This window comes from Castanea sativa, chromosome 12 (assembly GCF_040712315.1).
Source record: "Castanea sativa cultivar Marrone di Chiusa Pesio chromosome 12, ASM4071231v1".
Classification (NCBI taxonomy): domain Eukaryota; kingdom Viridiplantae; phylum Streptophyta; class Magnoliopsida; order Fagales; family Fagaceae; genus Castanea; species Castanea sativa.
In genome coordinates, this window is record NC_134024.1 from 24,054,310 (window position 1) to 24,079,822 (window position 25,513).

The 25,513-nt window shown below is 33.3% G+C and overlaps 1 non-coding gene across 1 annotated transcript; it reads left to right on the top strand.

Moving 5' to 3' along the window:
* Positions 1–18,014: 18,014 nt before the first annotated feature.
* Positions 18,015–18,104, top strand: LOC142621401 (small nucleolar RNA SNORD34). The gene has a single exon (XR_012841781.1). It is a non-coding gene; the product is annotated as a small nucleolar RNA SNORD34 (small nucleolar RNA).
* The last annotated feature ends 7,409 nt before the right edge of the window (positions 18,105–25,513 follow it).

The window sequence follows — 25,513 nt, forward strand, 5'->3', positions numbered from 1 at the left end:
CTTGGGTTGTTCCATATAATCCTTGGTTATTGCTAAAATATAATTGCCAATTTTCCATATTAATGTTGAAATATGTTGCATTATCAAGAGTATATAGTACTTATATAAATATGTATATAAATGCCCAGATTGTGTCTCTATGGAAGTTAGACCAGACCCAAATTATGATGAGGTCCAACAATACATTGATGCAAGATGGGTTTGTGCTCTAGAGGCATGTTGGAAGATATTTTCTTTTCCTATGTATCGAATGTACCCTGCCGTTTTTCATTTGTAAATTCATCTTCCAAATAGACAACAGGTATGCTTTAGACCACATGAACCTATTGCTAATTTTTTGGAACGAAGTAAAAAGACAATGTTCACTGAATTTTTTTCTATGAATGTGATTGATCACGATGCACGAAATTATCTATATAGAGAGTTTCCTGAGCATTATTGTTGGAATTATACAAACAAAACATAGACAAGAAGAAGATCTTATAAAAAAGTAATGGGTAGGATATATACTATTTCATCATTTGATGGAGAAAAGTTCAATCTGCGTGTCCTTCTTAATCATGTCAAGGGGCCAACAGGATTTGACGATTTATTGACTGTCAATGGGATCAACTATCCAAATTTTAAGCAAGCAGCTAAACAAAGGAGTTTACTAGAGAATGATAATAGCATACAATAGTGTCTGCTTAAGGCAAGAGACATTCGAATGCCGTCAGCTTTAAAAAGATTGTTTGCAACAATATTGGTATTTTGTCTACCAACTGGAGTAAGAGAATTATGGAATGAGTTCTACCCATTTATGGTAGAAGATTATCCATCAACATATGTTACAACAGAGACATGTTGTACAAATAAATTTCTCAATGATTTAGAGGCATTACTCTTGCAATAAGGAAAACACGTCACAGAGTATGATTTGCCGATTCCAATTGGAGAATGTGACAATGATTTAGCTGTACTAAGACTCATACATGATGAGCAAACTGTTCTGAATGTAGATAAAGAACTCGCTTTAATTGAAAAGTTGAATAACGACCAGAAAGTTGCATATGAGACAATCATGACAATTATTGATCGTAAGGAAAGCATGATATTCTTTGTCGATGGGCCAAAAAAAATTGTATGTGAAACAATGAATTTTGGCTCAACAACTTTGACTAAACCAATTAAAAATTTCTAGAAACACAACCAAATAGTACAACATTTTCATAATACCTTTATAATTTTGTAATATTTTGTTTTGACTTGTAAAGAATTGATAGCTCAGCAATTTTGAAGATATTGTGACGACAACAAGAAGTCTTAAAAATTTCATAAAAGAAATGCTATGTCCATGACATTTTCATAACAAATTATAAGTAGTAGGTTGTTATTGGTGGGCAAAACAGTACTTTCATTAGCAAGTTTAAATTAGAACTAATAACAATTTAGCACCTTTGGTTTGTTATGAAAGTGTTATGAAAAATTTTGTGGATGTAGCATTTTTTTGGCACAATAACTTTATTTTTAGTTGTGGTTGGTTCCAATATGATATTTTATTATTTAATTTTGACCTATAAGTAATTAACGCCTCAACAATTGTGAAACTATTGTGCCAATTTGTTGTGTTAGTATATTATTATGTTGTGAAACATTGCAAATTGAACAAACCATAAATAATGTAGCAAAACTACTGTACCTTTACGCTTCAAAAACAAAAGTGGTCGGTGAAACATTGCAAGTTGAACAAACCAAAAATACTATAGTTTCAAAGCATTCACTCTTTTTATATATAGATAATATGAGATAAAAAAAAAATTGGTGTACTTAAGAAGATGGCCAATTGCCTTGAATAAGTATGAAAGGTTTTTTTTTTTTTTTTTCAACAAAAAAAAGTAAGAAATGTTTTTTAGTAGCATTAGAATGAATCAAAAAACTTGACTAAGCTAAAACACTATTCCTAAGCCTATTGGTTCTTTCTATATTTTATTTTGACTTGTAAAGAATTGATAGCTTAGTAGTTTTGAAAATATTGCACGACAACAAGATGTCTTAAATTTTTCAAAATAGAAATATTATATTCACGACATTTTCATAACAAATTATAAGTAGTAGGTTGTTATTGGTGGGCAAAAAAGTAATTTTATTAGTAATTTTAAATTAGAACCAATAACAATTTATCACCTATAGTTTGTTTTGAAAGTACTGTGAGAAACGTTATGGATGTAGCACTTTTTTTGCACAATAACTTTATTTTTAGTTGTGGTTGGTTCTAATATGATATTTTATTATTTAATTTTGACCTATAAAAAATTAACACCTCAATAATTGTGAAAATATTATGCCAATTTTTTGTGTTAATATATTATTATTTTGTGAAACATTGTGAATTGAACAAACCAAAAATAATGTAGCAAAACTACTGTAACTTTACGCATTCAAAAAAAAAAGTGGCTGGTGAAACAGTGTAATTTGAACAAACCAAAAATACTATAACTTCATGGCATTTGTTGGGAAATTTAGACTCCGGTTGATTGAATTAACAAGTTTTGAACCCAAATTGTTAATTAGATTTATTATGAATAAACTTTGTTAAAACAAACAAACACCAATATCATGTCAATATCATATGTAGCGGAAAAATAAATAAGACAAGGTATGATGACCCAAGAAAACTGATGAAACAAATTAGTTTTACAGTAAAAAACTTGGGGGAAAACCTTCCCGAAAAGTAATCCACTATAGTAAAGAGAAGTTTCAGATCTAGTACAACACCTTTGTTCATAGACTCTACAATCCCCGTAGATGAACTTACAGCAGAAGTCTTCTACCGTTTTAGAACCTCTAAACTCTTCAATATATGAACGCCACCCTTTTGATGTACAGATCCCAGTACGTAACTAGCTCCTTTGCATAAATCCTAGTATGTGACTCACTCACCAAGTCAAGGAAGAAGAATATTGGCTGCAAAGTTCTTCACTTCATCAACAATGAAGATCAAGAAGCACTTGGTTACAAAACCCTAAGGCGCAAAGACGCAGTAGCTTCTTTTAGAGAGAATAAGGCACCAGTCACCTTTTGCATTTGTTCTCCTTGTATTCTTTTATGTGAGGGCCTCTAAAATAAGCCTTATATATGTCTAGGATTGTGAGAAAAGAAATCCTACACAAATATATAAGCATGAGCCGAAAATCAGATTTGGAAATTTGAATTTCATAAAGCTCGATAGATACAACTGTCGAACTAGCTGTCGAGACCTCGATAGATAGCTATCTGTTGAGCAGCTGTCGAGCTTTAATGAATCAGCAATTTTTCACTTGTTTCTTAGATAGATTTGCATGACTTCAATACTAGACTTAAACTCTTGTTCTTTGAAGTATTAAACACATTTTAGATCTAGCCAAAGACAAGTAAAGTGCTTTTTGTCAAAGGATTAGCCAATTATATAAAATATGTCCTTAACAATCTCCCCCTTTGGCAATCCGTGACAAAATCACAACAAACAAATGAACGTATGAGAGAAGTCATAAATCACTCAACTCATACTCACTTGTTGAATATTATAAAATCTACCCTAATACAAACTTTTGAAAAATTTTGCAAGAAGAGAGTTCATGGCAAGAGAGACTTTGACAATCTGTATTTCTGAAACACTTTAAACAAAACTCATCAAGGCATCTTAATGTGAAACAAAAATAAAAAATTGCATACAAGTAAGAAACATATATATAAAGATAGAAAAGAAACAACACATGTAGTGATAGGTGAGGAAAAATCTTGTAGAAACAACACATGTATTTCTCTCCTTAACTTGTAGAATCTTTAAAAAGAAATCACAATTTTGCACAATTTCTCCCCCTTTTTGTCATGATTGACAAAGAGTACAAGAAGCTAGAAAGCTTCACCAGAGAAACATAAAGATGATCAAGGATGATCAAGGGGATAAAAAGAATCCATAAAAATGAATGAATGTAATGAAACAAGATGCTATGGATGAAGGATCAAAGAAATATGCAAAACATGTGAAAAACAATGCATGCAAGAGGATCTCGATGGATCGATAGGTGTCGAGTAGCTATCGAGCTAACCTCGGTGGATCGAACAACTATCGAGAAACTATCGAGGAGACAAAAACTTTCTCAATAGATCGAGGAGCTGTAGAGAATCTATCGAGATTGCGATAACAAGAAGTTGAAGAGCTCGATAGATAGCCTAGCTGTCGAGAGGTATCGAGAAGCTGTTGAGATTGCTCAAAAATAGTTTTTCAAAGAAGAGAAAAACACTTACATGAATGCAATCAAGCATGCTACTCAACCAAAGATCCAATCAACATTTTAAGCTCTTAAAAACATCTCTCAACAAGAAAAATGTCAAGCATATAGATCCAAAAAAACACACACACACACACACTAAACACGTCTATCCAATTTTAGATTTCAAAAATAAGTTAAGCTAGTTTAGTGAGCATACATCAACACATGTAAACCATGTGATGGCCAAATCACATTGTACCTGCACATGTATCAAAAGTAAACAAAGAATATTGCGTGTTGTGTGTGAAAATATCGCAAGATTGCATAAGTGTCTTTATGTTATGACGATTTGAGATATGAGTAAATTAATTTAACTCACACATGATCATAACTGTTTGATAGAGACTATCAACTTCAAGGTACATCTTATAACTCCCACATCTCCTAAAATACACTCTTGCAATCATATATAAAACATTTTGATCTTTTTGCTTTTATGTTTCTTTGCGTATTTTTCTTTTATTAAGTATATCATGCATGGGCATATAAGAGAGAGAAAAGAAATACCTAATTATGTTAAGTTTTTTGACATTGCACTTTTGTTATGCCCAAGCATACAGATGTCATTTCATGATTGGCGGGCAACAGTGGTGAGATGGTTATTTATGCATTTCTCTTATGATTTTTTTAGTCATTTTCGTAAAAAAGAATGATACGAGTGTTAAGTACAAGAGATTACATAATCTTACGCATCACAAACAAGAGTCACAAAGCTCACTTGCTTAGTTGTGCATAGAGATGCTCATCTAAGCTACAAGAGATATAAAGTTTAGAAAACTTTGTTTCACTGGCCATTTAAGGTACACAAGTACCAATATACACAAGCACACACTGTTTTTGTATTTTTCTAATTTTTCATTTTTTATTTTTATTTTGAAAACAAAAATAAAAAATAAAAATTAAACAACCAAACAAAAATAGAGAAACAACACGAAAGCGTGAAAAAAAGATGCATATGCATGAAAGCAAGAAAGAAAAATACAGATGCATGAAAGCATGAATCCAAAAGCAGATAAGAAATCAAGTAAAGAAAGTCCTACTTTAGATAGAAAGAATTAAAGCAGAGGACAAACAGAAAAGACAATTAAGTCTTAGGCTCATTTCTCACCCACACAATATGAGTCTTTGGCCGTGAAGATGAAAATGCACATATCCTAGTATGTCTACTAAAGGACATAGAAGAATTAAATTTCTCTTGAAATTGAGTTAAAAAGCTCGAGGTTTTTAATAATTCTCCAAACAAAGGTGTAGGTCCTTGAGAGGAAATCTGTGACCGTTTGAACACTTGCTTTTGAGGATACAACTTAAAGCAATTAGGACGAATGTGTCTAGAAACACCACAATGGTGACAAACATGAGACTTAACGAAGGATTTAGAATTAGCCAAATCAATTTTGGATTTTATACCTTTATCACCTTTCTCAGATTGGGGCACAAAGACAGTCCTTGATCCAGAAGTCGTGGAAGAGGAGAGGCCAGAGGAGACAGCATATCCTAATCAATACCTCATCAAGCTTTGCACTAGACATTCTCTCTATTTGAGTTCTAACTTGACTAAGGTCAACCTCGAGATTCTTGACCTTCTCTTCTAATGAGTTGTTCTCCACAACAAGAGTCTCAACTAACCTTGTAGTCTCATATAGTTTGACTAATAGATTAGCGTTTTCAGTTTTTACCTCATTAAGCTCTTTTCTACAAAGATGGGAAGTCTTTTCAAATTTTATGAATTCAGTACATAGCTTATCATAAGCTTCCTGAAGGGTCAACTTCTTGGGTACTTTCTCATTAGAAGAATCTTATTGTCACTAGCACTCTCCACAATCACCTTATCGGTTGAGGCAGCAAATGCCATAACATGACTACATTCATCCACATACTCATTAGAAGAGTCATTCTTAATGTCACTCCAAGTAGCAACCAACCCTTTATCTTTTGATTTCTTGGTCTTTTCCTTCATAAGGTAGTTTGGGCACTTTATCCTCATATGACCAAAACTTTTGCACTCATAGCATTGGATGAGGGATTTCTCATTCTTACCCTTCCTAGAGGATTTAGATTTCCTAGGAGGTTTGCCCTTACCCCTTTTTCTAAATTGAAGAAGCTTGATAATCTCATCAGTTATGAAGGTTAGATCCTCATCCTTATCCTCATCATCATCTTCATCTTCATCTTCATCTTCAGAGTCCTCAACCTCTTCCTCTATACCCTTAAGAGCCAAGTGTTGATGCCCATTTTTACAAATCTATACCCAAAAGCCTATGAGGAAGAAAGCCTAATCAAGGCCCACCAAGAAGATCAAAGAGCAAGAGAGGTCCAAAGGAAGGAATGCAATTGAAAGTGATCTGTAGCAATACAAATCTGCCGCAGGATACAAATCTGCCACAGGATACAGATATGCCGCAGGATACAGATCTGCCGCAGGATACAGTTCTTCAGTAGAATGGCTTCAGCAGATGAAGATAAATTGGGCCCAAGACCCTTTTGATCCAATCAACATTATTTGGGCCCACAAAAGACCCAAATTCTATTGGATGAAAAAGATAGGCGTGAAAGCTAATATAGAGAAGCACGGTGAAAAGAAACAAGGAACGACAGGAAGTGTCAGCAGCAAGAATCACGTGAAGGAAAGAAAAGTCAAATCAAAGAAAATGACAAATGCAGCAGGAACGCATGAAGAAATAAGACAAAAAACAGGCAACAGGACGAAATAGAATTAATCTGCTACGGCAGGAATGACGTGGGAATGAAAGAAGACAAAGGAACAAGCACAGAAAGGTCGGGGCACTACCAACCTGTACCCAGCCAATACAAAGGAGGTGGGCCCACGGTCAAGGAGATTCAGATGGCGTGGTTTGGTGGTGGTGGAAAAGGGGGTCTATATTTGGTTTCCTGCCATAACTTCTTTTGGAAAAATGTCTTGCTGGGATGGTATCTTACCCAAAAGAAGTAGTGGATGGTTGGGACCATCTGATGCATGCCATAGAGCTAGGTAGTAAGGTAGCCCAATCCCTATCCGTTTGAACCTAGAGTAGAAGTATATAGCAAGAACAAACAAAAAGGAATTTTGTCGCGAAATGAGGAATGGTGCAGCAAGCACAGTGGTCGGAGCAACCAATGGGTTAGTGGGTGGTCTTGAATGGATGTCCACAAAGAACCAAAAACAATTGGTGAAGCCCTAAGGGTAAAAGGGAGAAATCCCATTGAATTAGCTCACTATAAAAGGAGGTAGCCATGGATGAAAGAGGGGGACCCAGAAGGAGGCAGTAAGCACGAGAGACCCAATAGGAAGGGAGACCCAAGAGAAGGAGGCAGTAAGCATGGGAGACCCAATGGGAAGGGGACCCAAGAGAGGAAGCACCTAAAGGAAAAAAACCCAAGTGAGAAAAATAACTTACGGCAAGAGAGTAGTTAGGAAACTAAGAGTAAAAAAATAGAACGGAAAGAAAGAAAGAAAGTAGTAAAAAGAAGAGAGAAAACACGGCAGGAATAGGGGCATGCATCAATAGACCATCTTTTCCCTCCCTCTTAGCAAACACATTCTTTGAAATCTCCAAAAAGTGATAGCTAGTAGCCATTTAGGCCTATTCTCCAAAATGTACAACTTTGATGGCAAAAGCTTATGACAGGAGCCTATGACAAGGTTGTTCAATTTGGGGTTTGGGTTCCTTCTTGGTTTACTTATTCTATGAGAAGATTCAACGATTGATTTTTATTGCAAATATATTTGATTTCACTCATTAAAACTTATATCTGCTGTATTTAGTTATCCTGCTGTAGCACTTTTTTTATCATGTCTGCCGCATCAGTTGTCCTGCTGTGGTATTTTTACTTGCTGTACTAGTTATTCTGCTGCAACACTTTTCACTATATTTACCGTGTTAGCTACTATTCTAACTCAACCTTTTCTGCCGAAGCTTTCTTCTTTATTTTGTTGTTACGTGTTTTACTTTTGACCCATTAGCCTGCCATAAGTACATATATACATATATTTTGTTTCTCACGTTCTGTGCATATGTATAAGTATATTTATGAATATATGTATGTATAAATTTGAAAATATGCTAACCCATGTAAGCTAACACTTGCTTGATTGATATTTTCTTTGGGTTTTAGATTTGTTTATGTGCAGGAAGTAAAAAAAATATTTTTGCAGTAAGTAAAAAAATATTTTTGCAGTAGAAAACGAAGAGTAGTCATTCATATTTCATAAGGCTTTACTGTACGGCAGATGGCTTGAACGCACATCAGACAGTTTTACTGCACGGCAGATAGTTTTACTGCACAACAGGAGGCTTTGATGCACGACAGAAAGCTTTACTTTACAGTAGACAATTTTATTGCACGGCAGAAGGCTTTACAACAGACAACTCTATTGCACAGCAGAAGGCTTTACAGTAGACAGCTCTATTGCACAGCAGAAGGCTTTACAGTAGACAGCTTTATTGCACAACAGAAGGCTTTATAGCAAACGGTTTTAATGCTCAGTAGACAACTTATTTGCACAGCAGAAGGCTTTACAGCAAGCAGTTCTACTGCACGGCAGACAGTTTTACTGCACAGTAGAAAATTTAGACTTGCGGCAGAAAACTGGAGAGAAGTTCCTTCTGTGGCAGAAAAAAAAGGAATAAGCTCACTTTGCAGCGTCTTCCCTTGAGCTTGGACTCATTGTTTGCGCACAAGTCGGACCAAGGAGGGTTGCTATTAGACCGGTCCTAACTCCCTGATCCAGAAAACTTTGGGGCCTAGTGTAGTGGCAGGCGACCCAGCCCAATATTTGCAAAAAGGCCCACACGCCAAGTTTTTACTCTTTCCACCCTTTTCCATTGAACCTAATCCTATCTCATAGGTTTGAAGGTTCCCTACAAGCTCTGTCAAAGGAAGTTGATCAATGTCTTTCACTTCTTCAATGGCAGTGATCTTGGCATGGAATCTTTCAGGTAAGGACCTAAGAATTTTTCTAACAATTTTAGATTCTGCTATAGATTCTCCAAGGTTGAAGGCAGAATTCACAATATCATTGAGTTTAACATAGAACTCATCAAAGGTCTCATCCTCCTCCATCCTTATTTCTTTAAAGCTACTAGTGAATCTTTGAACCTTAATAGTCCTTACTGCCTTGGTACCTTCATAGGTGGTCTCAAGAATGGTCCATGCTTCCTTGGCAACTTCCGTGGATGATATTTTCTTGAATTCCTCATTGGTCACCTCATAAAACAAGGCATTCAAAAGAGATTGTCCACGACCCATGATAACGGGGGTCAAGGATCACACTCAAGAAATTAATCTAATCAGAGTGTACCCGCTTTGATACCATTTATTGGGAAATCTAGATCCCGTTTAATTGAATTAACAAGTTTTAAACCCAAGTTGTTAATTAAATTTATTATGAATAAACCTTGTTAAAACAAACAAACACCAATATCATGTGCAGCGGAAAAATAAATAAGAAAAGATATGATGACCTAGGAAAACCAACGAAACAAACTAGTTTCATAGTAAAAAACCTGGGGGGGAAACCTTCCCGAAAAGCAATCCACTATAATAAAGAGAAGTTTCAAATCTAGTACAAAATATTTGTCCCTAAACTCCACAATCCCCGTAGATGAACTTACAGCAGAAATTGATGTTGAGATTGTGTGAGAATTTTGTGTTTAGAATGACAGATTTCTGTAGTTGAAGTATTTGATGATGGGTATGTGCGGAGATTTTGTGTTTAGAAGAGAGCATGTCTGATGAGGTAGATAGAAAAGAGAGCAAGGGGAAGAGAGTGAAGGGAAAGTGACGAGAGAGAGAGAGAGAGAGAGAGAGAGATCAAATCTGTTGAGAGAGAAAAAATAATAAAATATAAAATGCAAATGAACAATAATTGTGTAAATATACATGGTTACTGTAGCAACTTTGGCCTGCCTAATGTGGAAAATTTTTAGGGCAAAATGTGTAAAATTGGTTGCTTTTTGTATTTTGCAAAGTTTTACAAAGGTTGGTATGAATTACTCTTATTAGTTGTAGAAACAAATAATACTGTTTATAACAGTTGGATTTTATATGTTTGCCAAGGTTTATTCGACTTGGAGTTTTTCAGTTGGGTCAACAAATGACATTGCAGAAAATGTAACTTAATAGCCTGTGACATGATCGCTGCTCATATATGATGAAAGCCTAAGGTGTCGAGTATGTTTGGTTGCGCCAATATGGTTTGTGGTTCATGCATGACCAGAATCAAACACTATGGTTGAATTCTTCTTCGTTTTGGGGCGATCTAATGCTTAATCTGGCAACTTTATCTTCCAAGAAATCTTATTTTTAAATCAGTTGTGATTTATGTGCAGATCTTGCGGTTAAGCTTCATCTTCTGATTAATCTTTTCAAATTCATGTGGATTATACATGGACGCATGAGCGTGGATGGTTTCATGCATTTGTCCTAGCAAATTGATCCAAGAGTGGTATGGACTGCAATCTATCATTAAGTTTTCTTCTTCTGATCTACATAGTAGACTACTGAAATCATAAATTCCAGAATTTTGATATAGAGTTGTTTTCATTGGTAGTACCTGTCATGCTATCTCCCACAGAGGTGGTTTGAGTCTGTCATGGTCGAAAATAAAAGCATTGGTTTAATAAAGTGCTGTTAGCATTATCTCTTTTTGTTTTTGGTAGATTGCTGTTAGCATTATCCAAGGCAAAAGAACAAAGCTTCAAAGCCTTAATTTGTGATGGTGATGCTTTTAATAATTTAATGTTATATCTCCACATAAGAGTCCCATCCACACCAGTCTATAGAAATAATCACAGTTGAGGCAATAGTATTAGTATCTTCTTTTGAGAAATGGGATGTTGCTGAAATGTGTGGAAATCAATTTTGTGGCCCATAATTTAGACTTTGCTGTGTAACTTTCTGGGAAATGTCCCCATCTGCTCTGTTCTTCTTCATACTTTTGTTCACCGGAAGTAGATGAACAGAGTTCCTTCTGCTATATATTTCTCTGTTTGAAATACAAGCGTTTATTCAGAAAAAATAAAGAAAGAAAGTAGAAGCTTGTGTTGTACTATCGATTGTGTGGTGTTAATGTACCTAAAACAATTTTTATTTCTGTTTGTCTTTTTATCCTTTTGCTGAACTGTGTAAGTTTTGACCTCAAGAAAAGGAATGAATTTTTTTTTTTTTTTTTTAAATTCAAGATAGAATTTCTAAGATTGGTGTAAAACTGCCCCCTAAAAATTTAATCTGAAGCTTTGCCTCCCACGTCTCATAACACTAGAGTGCTAGGTGATGTTTAAATAAGTGATATTTGTATGCTTGTGAGATGGCCCACTCGCGGTTGAACTTAAAAATGACCGAAGAACAGGCCTGCTAGGTCCAAAACAAACGGGTCAGACCCGTTTCTCTTATCCTTTTTAACCCAGCCATTTTCTCATCTCTCAGCTCTAACCTCTGAAGCTTTCTCAAACAGACCTCCATGGCCTCTGAGCACCCACGCCACCACAGGCGGTGGTCCGACCCTAAGTCTCACCGAGCCCTCTCTCTAATCTCTGAATCTCTCATGGCCGAAGCTCAAGCTTCCACCATCTCCGATCCTCATCACCAACACAGACGGTGGTGTCACGTCTTAAAGGAAACGGAGCTTCCAAGCTCCACCGTGACACCCACAGAATGCCACCACTTCGGGGATGCTCATCCCCTCTCTGCATCTTAGTCTAACTTAGACCAACAACCACATCTCTTCTGAACCCAAATCAAGATCTTACCGATACTCTCTACTCTCAAACCACTCTCCGATCTACAAGAAGTTGATGTGGAGGTGAAGGGTCTCACGGATCTGCCAAGAACCGAGACCATGGTGGTGCGTCAACAAGTGTGTGCAAAACAGAGGGTAGGGTAAGAGCTTGATATATGTGTTTGTGTGCTCGGTGTTTGAGGCTTTATTTATGAAAATGACGCTGTTATAGGAAATAGGGAAATAGGCTGTGTGTGTGTGGTGACTCTGTGAGGATGTGTGTGTTGTGCACAGAGTGCAAGTGTAAAATACAGAGATAGGAAATAGGGAAATGAGGGATGGGTTTAAGGTTTACCCAGTCGGTGTTTAATGATGGGGGTTCTTCTTGTTGTTGGTTCTGGCTTGTGGTTGCTTCGGTTGGAGCTGAGTTCCTTTGGGATTCTTGCAGTGAGCTTTTGAGGTGGGATTTTGTTGGGTTTTTGGGAGGCTTTTCTTGGGTTGGAGACGGAGGAAAAGGGAAAAAAACGAGAGAGTTCTGGCCGTTTGTTTTCCGTCTCAAGCTCACGTATTTATAGTTTAACAACATTATACATATTTTTACAAACTTTTTAACTAACATATTTTAAAAAATTACAAAAATCACATTTCAAACTATTTAGTAAACATACTCTACTAAACACCTCGCTGTCCAAACAGGAATTCGTGCTGACCAAGCATGAGTCCAAGCATGAATTCGTGCTGACCAAGCATGAGCCGGCAGTAGATACAGCCTCTCTTTGAGCATCTATATTCATTTTTTCTAATTCTATTATATTTTACCATTTAAAAATCTACTTTATCAATTATATCATACCATTTTATAATTTTTCAACATTAAAACTTTTATTTTTCTATTCTACTTATTAAAATAATATATCTACACAATTAAATAATATATCCCCCAATCACCCTTATTTACAATACAACACAATTACCATCACCGCTGCACTACAACATTGACACCACCTCTACCACTGGCACCCCATAATCTACCGTCAATACCAAAAAAAAAAAAAAAACCAGACCATCAACACCACCCTCTCCGACCATCAATACCACAAAATTAAAAAAAAAAAAAAAAAAAACAGAGCAACCCACAGTCAAACACAGCAACCCATTGGAGCCATCACCAGCAAACCCACGTCGCTACACCACCAGACCCACACAACCCACCTGACCCAACACTAACCCAGCTCGATTTTGTTGAAGCTCGAAGGAAGCGGATTCGCCGCTGGGAAGCTTGAAGGAAGTTGATTTTGTTGACCCACGCGGAGAAGGAAAAATGAAAGAGAGAGAGACCGTTGCCGGAGAAGGAAAAAAGCGAAGACCCACCACCGCCAATCTCGCCGATCTCACCGATCTAGAAACCCACCACGCGGAGAAGGAAAAATGAAAAAGAGAGAGAGTTGCCGGAGAAGGAAAAATGCCGCTGCACCACCGCCGATCTGGAAACCCACCATGTCGATCTAGAGAGGGCAGACCAAGAACAAGAACAAGGGAGAGAAGAGCTGGAAGACGTATAGAGAAAGAGAGAGAAAAGAATGGATAAAATAGATTAAAAGAAGAATAAAATAGATTAAAATTTATACCATTGGAGCTACAGTGCGGTTCTACATTTAGAACCGCACTGTAGCTCAATTGTATTTTTTTTTTTTTACAATAATGATAGTTTATCACAATCGGTGCTGGGCTTAAATGAGACTAAATGGGATATGAGCCTTATATTTGGCATATCCCACAGTCAATGCTGATGCTCTTAGAATAGTGTGCTGTCCAAGAATAAATTTGTGCTTGGCGTTGGCAGATGTGTCCAAAATTGACTACATGTTGAATACCCTTCAACCAAAATGTTAGGCTACTTGGGCAACACTCACCAATAATCAATTGACCTTAAGCACGCTCCATAAAATGTTAGAATAGTTAGGTAAATTCATCAAGAGATAAATGGGACCAAATTAAAATAAATGTGAAATTGTTGGACCCAAATAAAACTAGTGACAAGCATTTTTTGGATAGGTCTTACTAACTTCCTATATCAAATGGTAGTTCTAAGCATGTGCCAAGATTAGTTACTATTCTAACTGCACCTCACTAGGGCAATCCTGCAAACTCCAGTAATACGTTAGATATGATCTTTAATGCGTCTCGAGAGAAAATAATTGCTAATTTAAGAAATGAAGTGCATTTTAATGGCAAACCCTTAATCGATAAATTTCTCATTTCCACAACAGTTCGATCAACTCAAATCTTATTTTGTCTTTGAATATTAAAATGAAGAGAATTCTAAGATGTTTAATGTCATATCAAAATAAATTGACAAGACTCTTAGTTAAAATCTTGGGTTTCCAACCAAATTTGAGGTTAGACAAAATATGATATCTACATGGATTATATTATGTTATCAACCTTCTCAAGTGCACCTATAGTGTGCAAAATATAAATAAAGTTGGATTAAATACAAAGATAACTAAATATATAAAGTTTTAAAAACAAAACCTAAGATGTTAGGTAAAGAAATAAAAGTAAATAATTAATAGTAGATCTAATTATAGAAATATTTATACTTGAGAATTGCACTTCAAATTAGTGAGTAATTTCTCAATGTTTTCAATCACACTACAATAATTTAATATAACTTTAATATACAATGGAACTAAGTGATCAATAAAATAGCTAAAATTTTATAACTATATGACTATTTTATTGAATAAAATTATAGAGAAGGAGAAGTGTAGACGTAGAGATCAAGATACTCTGAAAAGTGAAGGAACAAAACTTTCAAAATGAACAGTTCACGTGTTTTGACTTGTGGGTCACCCGGACTTTCACAAGCCAAGAAACCCAGAACCATAATCTTAACCCTCTTGCCATTGTGCAAGTAAAATCCCTTCAAACCCTTGAAATGACTTCCTATAAATTCACACCTTTGGTTTAACCCTATGTCAGCAGCAAAAGTCTCTATGGCTTCAGGCCATAGCTTCTCTCTACTCTCTGTCTTTCTCCCTCTGATATTTGATGGGGTGTTTCGTAAGGTAGTTTGAGATGAGATTTTTGTAATTTTTTAAAATTTGTGTAAGTAAAAAATGGTGTGAAAATATGTGTAAAGTTGTTTGAAATGTAAAAATGTGAGTTTGAGTTAACTCGCCAAACATGGCCTCAAGTATTTGGTTTAGAATTATAATGATGATGAGTACTGAATGGTTTTGGTAAATGATTAGAGCATTAGTACAGGTGGTAGTGCTAAAAAGCTAAATTGCTATTTTTAGCACTACCAACTACAACTACAGCTACAAAAATGGGAGCACGTTAGTTGAGCTAAATGTATATATTTTAGCTTCTCAAAGTGCACAGCCCTCTCAAAGGTAAAAAACAAATTATATTTTATTTATGTGTTCGTACTGATGAAAAATATTTAAATAATTTATTTTCCTTTTTCTCTTTTATTACCGTTGCAGCTCTCAGTCTCTCCTTTCTCAGCTTTCTCTCTTCTCTTCTCTTCCTCAGATTCTTCTTTCTTTTCCTTTCCTCCAAATTCTAACCAACCAACCAGACTGCAAAATTCTAAATCAAATGTGCAATTTTCAATTCCAACATAAACCCACAAACCCAATGCTGCTGCGGGCTTCTTCTTTTTCTGCCGTGAGCTTCTTCCTCTTTTGCTGTGGCTTCTTCTTCTCTCATTTTGTTCGTAATATATTGCTTTCTTCTTGTCTTTTGGGTGAAAAAGAAGAACTATCGTTTAGTCTTAGGTGAAGAAGAAGAGCTGAAGAAGAGACAAGATGGTGAGGAGAGGAAAAGAAAAGATATTTGATGGGAATGGGAGAAGAAGCATGGGCGGTTGAGATAAAAGTGAAGAACAAAAATAAATAAAAGGAAGTTAGTGGGACACGTGTTCATCATGTAATGAAAGTTACTAAATAAAAATTATAATTACGTTAAAACACAACAAATTATTACAAAATTTTGGGTTAAAAAAATATATTATTGTTACACTATATGATTATTTGCTATCATGATAATTGAGAAATTATTTTAATAAAAAACAATTGTATATATATATATATTTTGGGATTAAAAAAATATTATTATTACACTAGATAATTATTTGCTATCGTATGACGGTGACGATGATGTAATTGTGATTGTTGTTTATTGTAGTAGATATATTATTTTATAGTATTGTTTATATCATCTTATTGTGTTAAAAGTTAAAATAAAACCACTGATATAATGTGATTTGTAAAGTGAGATGATAAAATAGATAAAATAGTTTTTGGTGGAGCCAAATAGTTAAAATTCTTTTGCTTAATTCTATATGGTAAGTTGAGGCCAGTGATGATCTTAAAGGATATTGATTATCTGTTATAAGATAATGATATCTCTAGAATATCTAAGGCCTTTCTATGATGTTTGAATTTCTTGAAGTCAATTGAAAAAAAGGAAAAAAAAAAATCATGTTCTAGACTTTTAGGGTTGTTGTTTATTAATTTTTGAAAATGCTATGAGAATAATAAAGTGATCATAACAATTTCATAATAAATTTTATGCAATAAGTTATTATCCTTTTATTGGTGGGTAAAAGATGTTAATATTAAACCCGAATTAAAATTAGTAACAGTTTACCGCATAAGATTTATTGAAAAATATTGTAAATGTAGCATTGTTCATATTTATTGAACTCAAATTTTTATAAGTATCAAGTAAAAGTATTCAATATTTTTATTAGGTGGTCAAAATATATTAATTTTAATAAATAATATATTTTTTTTATAGTATATATATATATATATATATATATATATATATATAATATTTTTAAGTCAGGTAGTCATACAACATATTAATTTAAAATATTAATTTATATAAAATTTTCTTTTGACAAGTGACGGTGTCAACAAATATCTTATGTCATACTAGTGATGCGGCTGTGGCTAGTGGCTACCTTCTGGTGTTGTGTGCAGATGACTGAAAATCCAAGTGCAGTGGGCGGGTGCAGTTATATAAGTTCTTTCATGGTGAAGCTGTAGTTTTCTTTCAAGTTCCTTCCCCATATTCTATTCCTGCACAGCTCAGAGGTCATTAGCACCATGGAGTTCATGGAGGTCAATACAATCAAGATTAGGTTGTGTTCTTTGGAAGTGGTTGGCTGGATCTTGAAGATATTAAGTTGATCTGTGAACAATCTTTTAGTTTTTTTTTTTTTTAAAGATGTAATTGTGTTGTTTTACTTGGCTGAGCATTACAGCAAAAAATTGTATTTTATTATACTTTCACGCTCTCATCATCATCATCTTTTTTTTTTTTCCTCTTGCAGGCTGTTTTTTTTTTTTTTTTTTTTCTTTTCTTCTTCTTTGATTTTATTTTATTTTGCCTCTTTCTCCCTTGCACGCTATCTTTCAATTAATGACTCTCAGCTCTCTCCATTTTTCAGATTTGGTATGTTGGGTTGTTTATGGGTTTTGAAAATTGGAATTTTATGAATTATTTTTATTTTTGCAAATTTATGTGTTAGTGTGTTTAGATCGGAAGAAAAATAGGTCAAAGCCGCTGGTTGTTTATTTTAGTAGATATATTATTTTATTGTATTTTTATATTATTTTATTGTGTTAAAAACTAAAATAAAATCAATTATACTGGGTGTTTTGTAGACTGAGAAGGTAAAATAAATAAATTAATTTTTTTGTGGTGTTAAATAGCTAAATTTGTGCCTCCACCAATGTAGATGCATTAGAGAGAATTTCATTGTAGCTTAATCTTTCACAATTTCATCTTTTATATCATTTTTATGCTTTGTTGGTGCGTGTTATCTTAGAGGGTGGTATAGAATTTTCTTGTAATAGTACTCTGATTTAAAGAATTTGAGAATACTCCCACAATTACTGGTTTTGTTCTTACACTGTCCTAGAATTATCACTTGAATGACCATACATTTGAAATAGTATTTTGCTTAATTCTATATGGTAAGTTGAGGCCAGTGATGATCTATAACGATTTTGCCTACATCGGATGATTATCTGTTATAAGATAATGATATCTCTGAAATATCTGAGGCCTTTTTATGATGTTGTATTTCTTCAAGTCAATTGAAAAAAGTAAAAAAAAATAAAAAATTGTGTTCTAGACTTTTAGGGGTTGTTGTTTACTAATTGTTACCACTGTCTCCTGTTTTGTGGAAGTTGCTTTCAAAGTTTACGATGTCATATTTTCCTCTTGGCTCTTGGTATCGAACTCATAATGTATTTTCAACAGATATTTTGGCCATTTCTTTTTCATTTTTGTAAAGTCATCAATTTTTTCACTTATCCAAAAAAAATTGATCACATGTCACTGCTCATATATGTTGAAACCTAAGGTGTCGAGTATGTTTGGTTGCCCCAATATGGTTCATGGCTCATGCATGACCACAATCAAACAGTATGGTCGAATTCTTCTTTTTGGGGTGATTTTATGGTTAATCTGGCTACTTTATCTTCCAAGAAATCTTATTTTCAAATCAGTGGTGATTTATGTGCAGATCTTGTGTTTAAGCTTCATCTTCTGATTAATCTTTTCAAATCAGTGTGGATGGTACGTCATACCGTACGTGGACACATGAGTGTGGATGGTTCGTGCTTTTGTCCATGCAAATTGATCCAAGAGTGGTGTGGACTGCAATCTATCATGGAGTTTTCTTCTTCTGATCTACATAGCAGACTACTGAAATCATCAATTTCAGATCTCGGACATAGAGTTGATTTAGTTGGTAGTACCTGTCATGCTATCTTCCATAGAAAGTGGTTTCAGCCTGTCATGGTCAAAAATAAAAGAAGTGCTTTAATAAAGTGCTGTTAGTATCCGTTTGGATTAGGATTAATTTGGCTGTGTTTGAGTTTTCGTTTTTTTTTTTTTTCTTCTCTTCTGTTGATGTATGTGTCAGGGGACAAATGGTACTGTTTATGAACAGTAGCCGTAAATTGTTTCCTTTTCAGCATTTTTTATTATATATGTGGGTCTTATGTACTGTTTACGAACTCACAAACTTCACTTTTTAGTCAATTTTTTATTAAAAATAGGTCTTATAGCACTATTTATACTTTAAAAATTATTTTGTTATAATGTTTTTAATTTTTAATTTTTAACAATAAATTCTATCGGACCTTCAATTTGTGGTGGTGATGCTTTTAATAATTTAGTGTACGTTTGGGTAAAAAATTTCTACCCGCGTATGCGTTTTGAGATTTCAGCTTTTTTTTTTTTTTTTTTGGGGACTTCACTAGCCATAAACAGTAATTTTTGGCTAATGAATTTGTTACTGTTCATTAGTCATAAACAGTAATTTTAAGCCAATTAACATTAATTTTAAGCATAAACAGTATTTTTCAACCATATTTTTCACCATTAAAAAAATTATAACACAATCTTTTTTTAATTTTAATTTTCAATTTTCAATTTCAATTTACATTTACTTTTTAGTTTCAGTTTTAATTTTCAGTTTTCGGTTTCAGTTTCATCCACACCAGTCTATAGAGAAATTATCATAGTTGAGGCACTAGTATTACTATCTTCTTTTGAGAGTTCCTCTTGCTATGTATCTCTCTGTTTGAAATACAAATGTTTATTCAGAAAAAATAAAGAAAGAAAATAGATGGAAGGAGAGTTCCATTTTGGCGAAATCTTGGACCGTTTCAGGCCCTTCTATTATACAGAATCTGATGAAAAACACAACAAGCGCACTCATTAATGAACTATTTCAACCAAAATTCTCTCTCACACACACACACATATATATAATATTACCTGGCGGCGTCTTTGTCAGTAGGATCGGAGTCGATGGAAGGAGCAAAAGAAGAAGAAGAAGAAGAAGAGGAAGAGGAAGAAGAGTCGGCATCGGAGGAGGCTCTGGATTGCCATGATCTGGAGTTGAGCTTAGGCTTTACACGAGGAAATCTACTGCTAGTCCAGTTATGAACACCGTACGGTCACGGCAGGTTTATAGGATACGACACCGCCAATACTCTGATCAAACTCTCAAACAAAAAGTACTATCTCTCTGTGTTCAGTTTAATTTTGGTAGTGGTCAGGAGTGGAGTGGAATTTTTTAAACTGCGGCTGCCATTTGTACTTCAACTTCAAAGCGTTCAACTACCTCTCACTGACTTAACATTATTATTATTATTACTATAGCTAGTGTATTGAAACAGATTTTTATATTTTTTTGATGGAGAAATATATATTTGTCTATATCTGGTGGATAGGAATTAGGAAATTAAAAGAGGTGGTTTGCTGCGTGGAACGATGGCTCTGGTGGATTTTCCTATTTTATTTTATTTTATTTTTTAGTTTTGGATATTGAGTGGCGCGAGTTCGGTTGGATTCCAACGCAAATTCCAATCTGGTCTCTTTTATGTCATTTTCTTTCTTTCTTACAAGTTAAAACAAAATTTTGTTTGGGTAGTATAATGAAAGCAAAAAATCAACATTATCCTTTCGGATTTAAGGATATAAATTAGTAATTCCTGGTGATTTTCTTAACAAAATAAACTCAAAAAATTCGCCCACATAAGACTAGTGTGCCACTAATAATATACCATTACACAAAGGGAAATGCATGCTAGCTATTGTGGATACTCAAAGTTTTGTATTACTAGTCATTAACTAGTAATGCATGAGAACTTATCTATTTGTGAGGTTGACTAAAATAATTTTATAAAATCTTAAATTGATTAAGAAACTACATCATTGCATGATTTGCTCTTGTATGACTTCAATTTGTATTACAATTTAACGAAGAAGTCATTGCTTGAACGTGCAATGGCTTACAAAAAATTTGTCAAACAGTTTTACATACTGCAAAAAGATAATTCAAAAATTCGGATATTAAAACTTCTGAAAGAGCAAAAAATATAAAAGAATCAGATGATTCACTACTTACAAATTATTGAAACATAACAAAAATATATATGACTAAACCATAGAGAAATATAAAAGAAAGATGATTTACATTCAAAAGAATAATCCATGGCTATAACTATTGAAATGAATCAAAAGATTCAGAAGCTTCAAAGTCTACTAACTTTTGATTCCTTTAAATAGTTATAGTCATGGATTATTCTTTTGAATATAACCCATCTTTCTCTTATTTATATATGTGTGAGTGTGTAACTACACAAATTCAGATGTTAAAACTTCCAAAATACCAAAAAAGATATATAATTAAAGAATAACTTAATTATTGAAACAATTCAAAAAAATATATGACTATTCAAAAGAGAAATATATGAAAAAAAAAAAAGTACATGAACCCATAAAACAATAAGTTTTAAATTTTAACGAATCTAAACTTTAAACGAACCTTATCTGCATGTAGCCAACGCTAAAAAATTTTGAGCAGGAGCCCACGTTAAAATAATGAAAGCCATACCTCCTCTTAATATCATATATAAGCTTTCCGCTCAAGAAATTAATATACTTTCATATCGTAAGGTGAAACAAAGACATATGCAGTAGCAGCAACTTTAAATTCCAATTATTGCAAGCTTTTTTTATCTTGTAAAAAACGGCTAAAAAGAGTTTGGTGGTTCATGTACAAAAAAAAAAACTTGAAAATCATAAAATAAATTTTTTTCTAACAAAGTAGAGGAGAAGAAAATAACAGAAGAAGAACTCATACCTCTACTCGACTTAAACAAAAATAGGGTTTCTACTGCCTTTATAGCGGTCATGATTAACATCGCAAATTTAAAGATAAATTATCAACGTTTGAGTTTGAGTTTAAGTTGGATTTGTTAGAGAGATAGAGTTTCACTTCTTGTTAAGTTTAAACTAAACAAAAATAATTTTGTTTTAAAAAAATAATAATGATGAGTTTGAGTTTAAGTTGGATTTGTTAGAGAGATAAAGTTTCACTCCTTATTAAGTTTGGACTAAACAAAAATAATTTTATTTTTAAAAAATGATAATGATGTGGCAAACTCTAAAGAGGTCAGTCAAAAGTCAAAAGTTTCGGCTTTATATATATAGATTAATACAAAAGCTCACTACAAACATCACTAAAAACATAATATGAGAAATTATCTTTTATTTTTATTTTTACTATTATTAGAAACAAATACACACATAATAGAGATGATGATACATTATTCTAACGAAAAAAACATACCACAAACTTCCCTAAAAACCCACTATGTGTGTGCTTGTTTCTCAAAAAACAAAAAGTGGTTAGCACTTAGCACCGTAATTTTAACAAAAGGATTTTTTATTCCAATTTTTTTAAAGACTCTTAGAGTTGTTTGGTTGGAGAATTCTAGTATCATCGTTTAAAATGACGTGAAAACTGTGGTTTAAAAAGTGTTGTGAAAACACGTATTTACAGTATTCATAAAGCAAAAATTGTGTTTGATACCATGTTTCAAATAACATGTTTCAATGTGTGAAAAAACATAATTGTGTATTTGGTATGTGTGTGTGTGGGGAAATTATTGTGTACTCTCAGAATACCATAAATGCGTACTCCATCCTCTCACATGAATGGTGGGTCCCACTAATTAAATTAATGGTGGGATCCACCATTTATGTGAGAGAGAAAAATATGCATTTATGGTACTTCAGGAGTACCTAATAATTTTCTGTGTGTGTGTGTGTTTTTTTTTAAGTTGACAAGTGGGCCCCTTGGTTGGAATTATAAAAAGGAAGCTCTATGTGTTGTCTAATCAAGTGGTTACCATGTTTTTCAAAATATTTACATAAGTGTCATTGAGCAATGTTGTTTGAAATTTGAAAACTAGTAAGAGAAGTTTTTCAAATAAAATGTTTAAACACCCTAAAATAATTAACATAACTCAAACACTCCTAAAAATATATGCTTACCAAATGCGTTGTTTTCTTTAGAACTACAGTTTTTCGTGTTTAAATACTGAAAACTATTGTTTAGAATCACATACCAAACAGACCCTTAGTTTTTAAGTAATGTTGCTGAGTGATCTTTTTGTAAATAATTTAAAAATTGTGGAACCCATTGACAAGACTAATTTTTTTTCTCCTATGGGCCCACCACTTTATCCTTCTCTCTCTTTTTTTTTTCTTTCTTTTTCTCTCTCCTTCAATAAAATAACATTTTTTTTATTACTTAAAAAAAAGGACATACACATACCAAACATAGTTTTTTTTTTATATATTTTAAATATGTTATTTAAAACATGGTACCAAACATATTTTTTGCATTATAAATACTTGAAACATGTATTATCACAATATTTTTTAAATCACAGTTTTCACATCATTTTGAACAATAATACTTAGCACAGGGACAGAGCTATCATTAGACTAGGGGCAATGCCCCCCCCCCCCCTCTCACTGTCCAAATTTATTTTTTAAAAATATTATTATTATTATTATTATTATTATTATTATTATTATTATTATTATTATTATTATTATTATTATTATTATTATTATTATTATTATTATTATTATTATATGTGTGTGTATTAATTTTAACAATTTTTTTTCTATAAAATTACATTTTGTTTCCCTTAAATAATATCATTAATGTAAGGACTTAAATTGGCCATCAGCCTAACAGATATGAGTGATGGCCCAATAAGCCCACGACAATAGAGTTGTTAGAGAATGGGTTTAATAGATGAAGACTTAATGAATCAAGTATGAATCACAGCGAATTGGTCTAGTGTTATAATGATTGAGAAGTATAATTTGAAGAGAAAAACACTCCTAGATTAAATCCGAGGAAGGTCTATTCTTATAAATATTTCAGACTTACATGAATACATAGAGTTCTTAGTTTTATAGAGTTCTTTTTCTTTTCTTTTTTTCAATCCCCATCCAATGTTAGGGAATCCCTTCCCTTATATACTCCTTCTCCTTCTTCCCATCTTAGCCTTCCACTTGTTGATCAAGTAAATGATCTCCTGGATGCTTGTCCCATCAAAACATTCCTGAAGTCTCTGTGTGAAGTTGTAAGGTTAAAAATCACAGTTCATGCATCACCTTCACATAAATGCAGCCAGTTGATTAGGTGCAGAGCATTCAATGGGGTGGTAGCAACCTTCCTCCCAAACATTTCTTTACTTACCAGTAACTACTTGTCATATCAATAATTTATAAATAAAAATAAAAAATAAAACTTGTAGCTCTAGCATTTTCCTCATTTTAGTGACCTTAAAAAATTTATAGATCTAAAATCTAAAACAAAATATACAGGCCCAACAACAAAAATCACCAATTGTAAACTAAAATATTTAAGTTTAATTAACCAATTTTATCCAAAATAAACAACCCTGCCCTTTTAAAAAAAAATCTAAATAAAAATGATTTTGTTCTTACTCACACAAAAAAATCTCAATAGTTAAGTAGAAGCAAAGTCAGAGGTTAAAACCGCCGCATACAACCACCAATAAACCACCGCTTCTAACTTAAAGTTCTAGCTCTGTCCTTGCTTGAGTACCACTACCAAATGGCCCTTCAATCTCTTTGCAACACACCCAGCTCTTTCTTTGTCTCTTTGCAATTCATCCACATCTTTTTCTCTCCTTCAGATTGCAACTCACCCATTCGGCCAAAAACTAAAAAACTATGCAATCATTCCTCTTTGTGCTTTGCCCACAAATGGTCACTTTGATATCTCAAATTCTATATGTTATTCTCTTTGAATTATATTTTTCTTCATTCAAGTCTTTTTCTTTTATTTTATAAACATCAATAGAGGAAGGAGATTCAAATCCATGTTCTCTTTAGATAGGAAAACATGTAATATTACTGAATTATGAGACTCTCAACTTCATTCCAAGCTAATGAGGTCAAATACTGCATTTATTTCACAATTCAAAAATGGCAAAACTAAGGTTCAAAAAAAAAAAAAATTATGACTGCACTAAAACCATAAAAGGTTAGAGCAATGTAGATCAACACAAAGTGAATTGGTGATGTCTTGGAAGTTGGAACACTCTAGAAGCTTGACACTTGACATGATATAAGGCTACCATGTGTAGTGGCAGAACTACTAGCCAATGGTCACGTGGTGAAATCTTAGATGACCATGTGCAACATGAGGTTTAAAATATTTTTGTACCTTTTCAATGACGATCAAAATATGATTGTTGCATGTTATTCTTCTAAAAAATAAACTAAACCCTAAAACAAATAAAAGTGGACATGTCTCCTAATAAAAATGATTAAGATAAATTTATGATTTTTTTTTGGAGAAATTACATGCATATTCATATAAAAATTGATGCAGTCACTTTTGATAAAATTAAGGAGAATTATTTCAAGAAACTTTTTATTGATATATATATATATATATATATATATATATATATATATATATTTTATTACTATTGATTTCAATAAAAATCAAATAATTATTGAGAGTAACAAGCAAATTTAAGGGGATTTTGGCCCTGGTTAAGATAAATAAGACAATTTTATTTTTAGAAAATTACGATACATTTTCCAATGAAATTTAGAT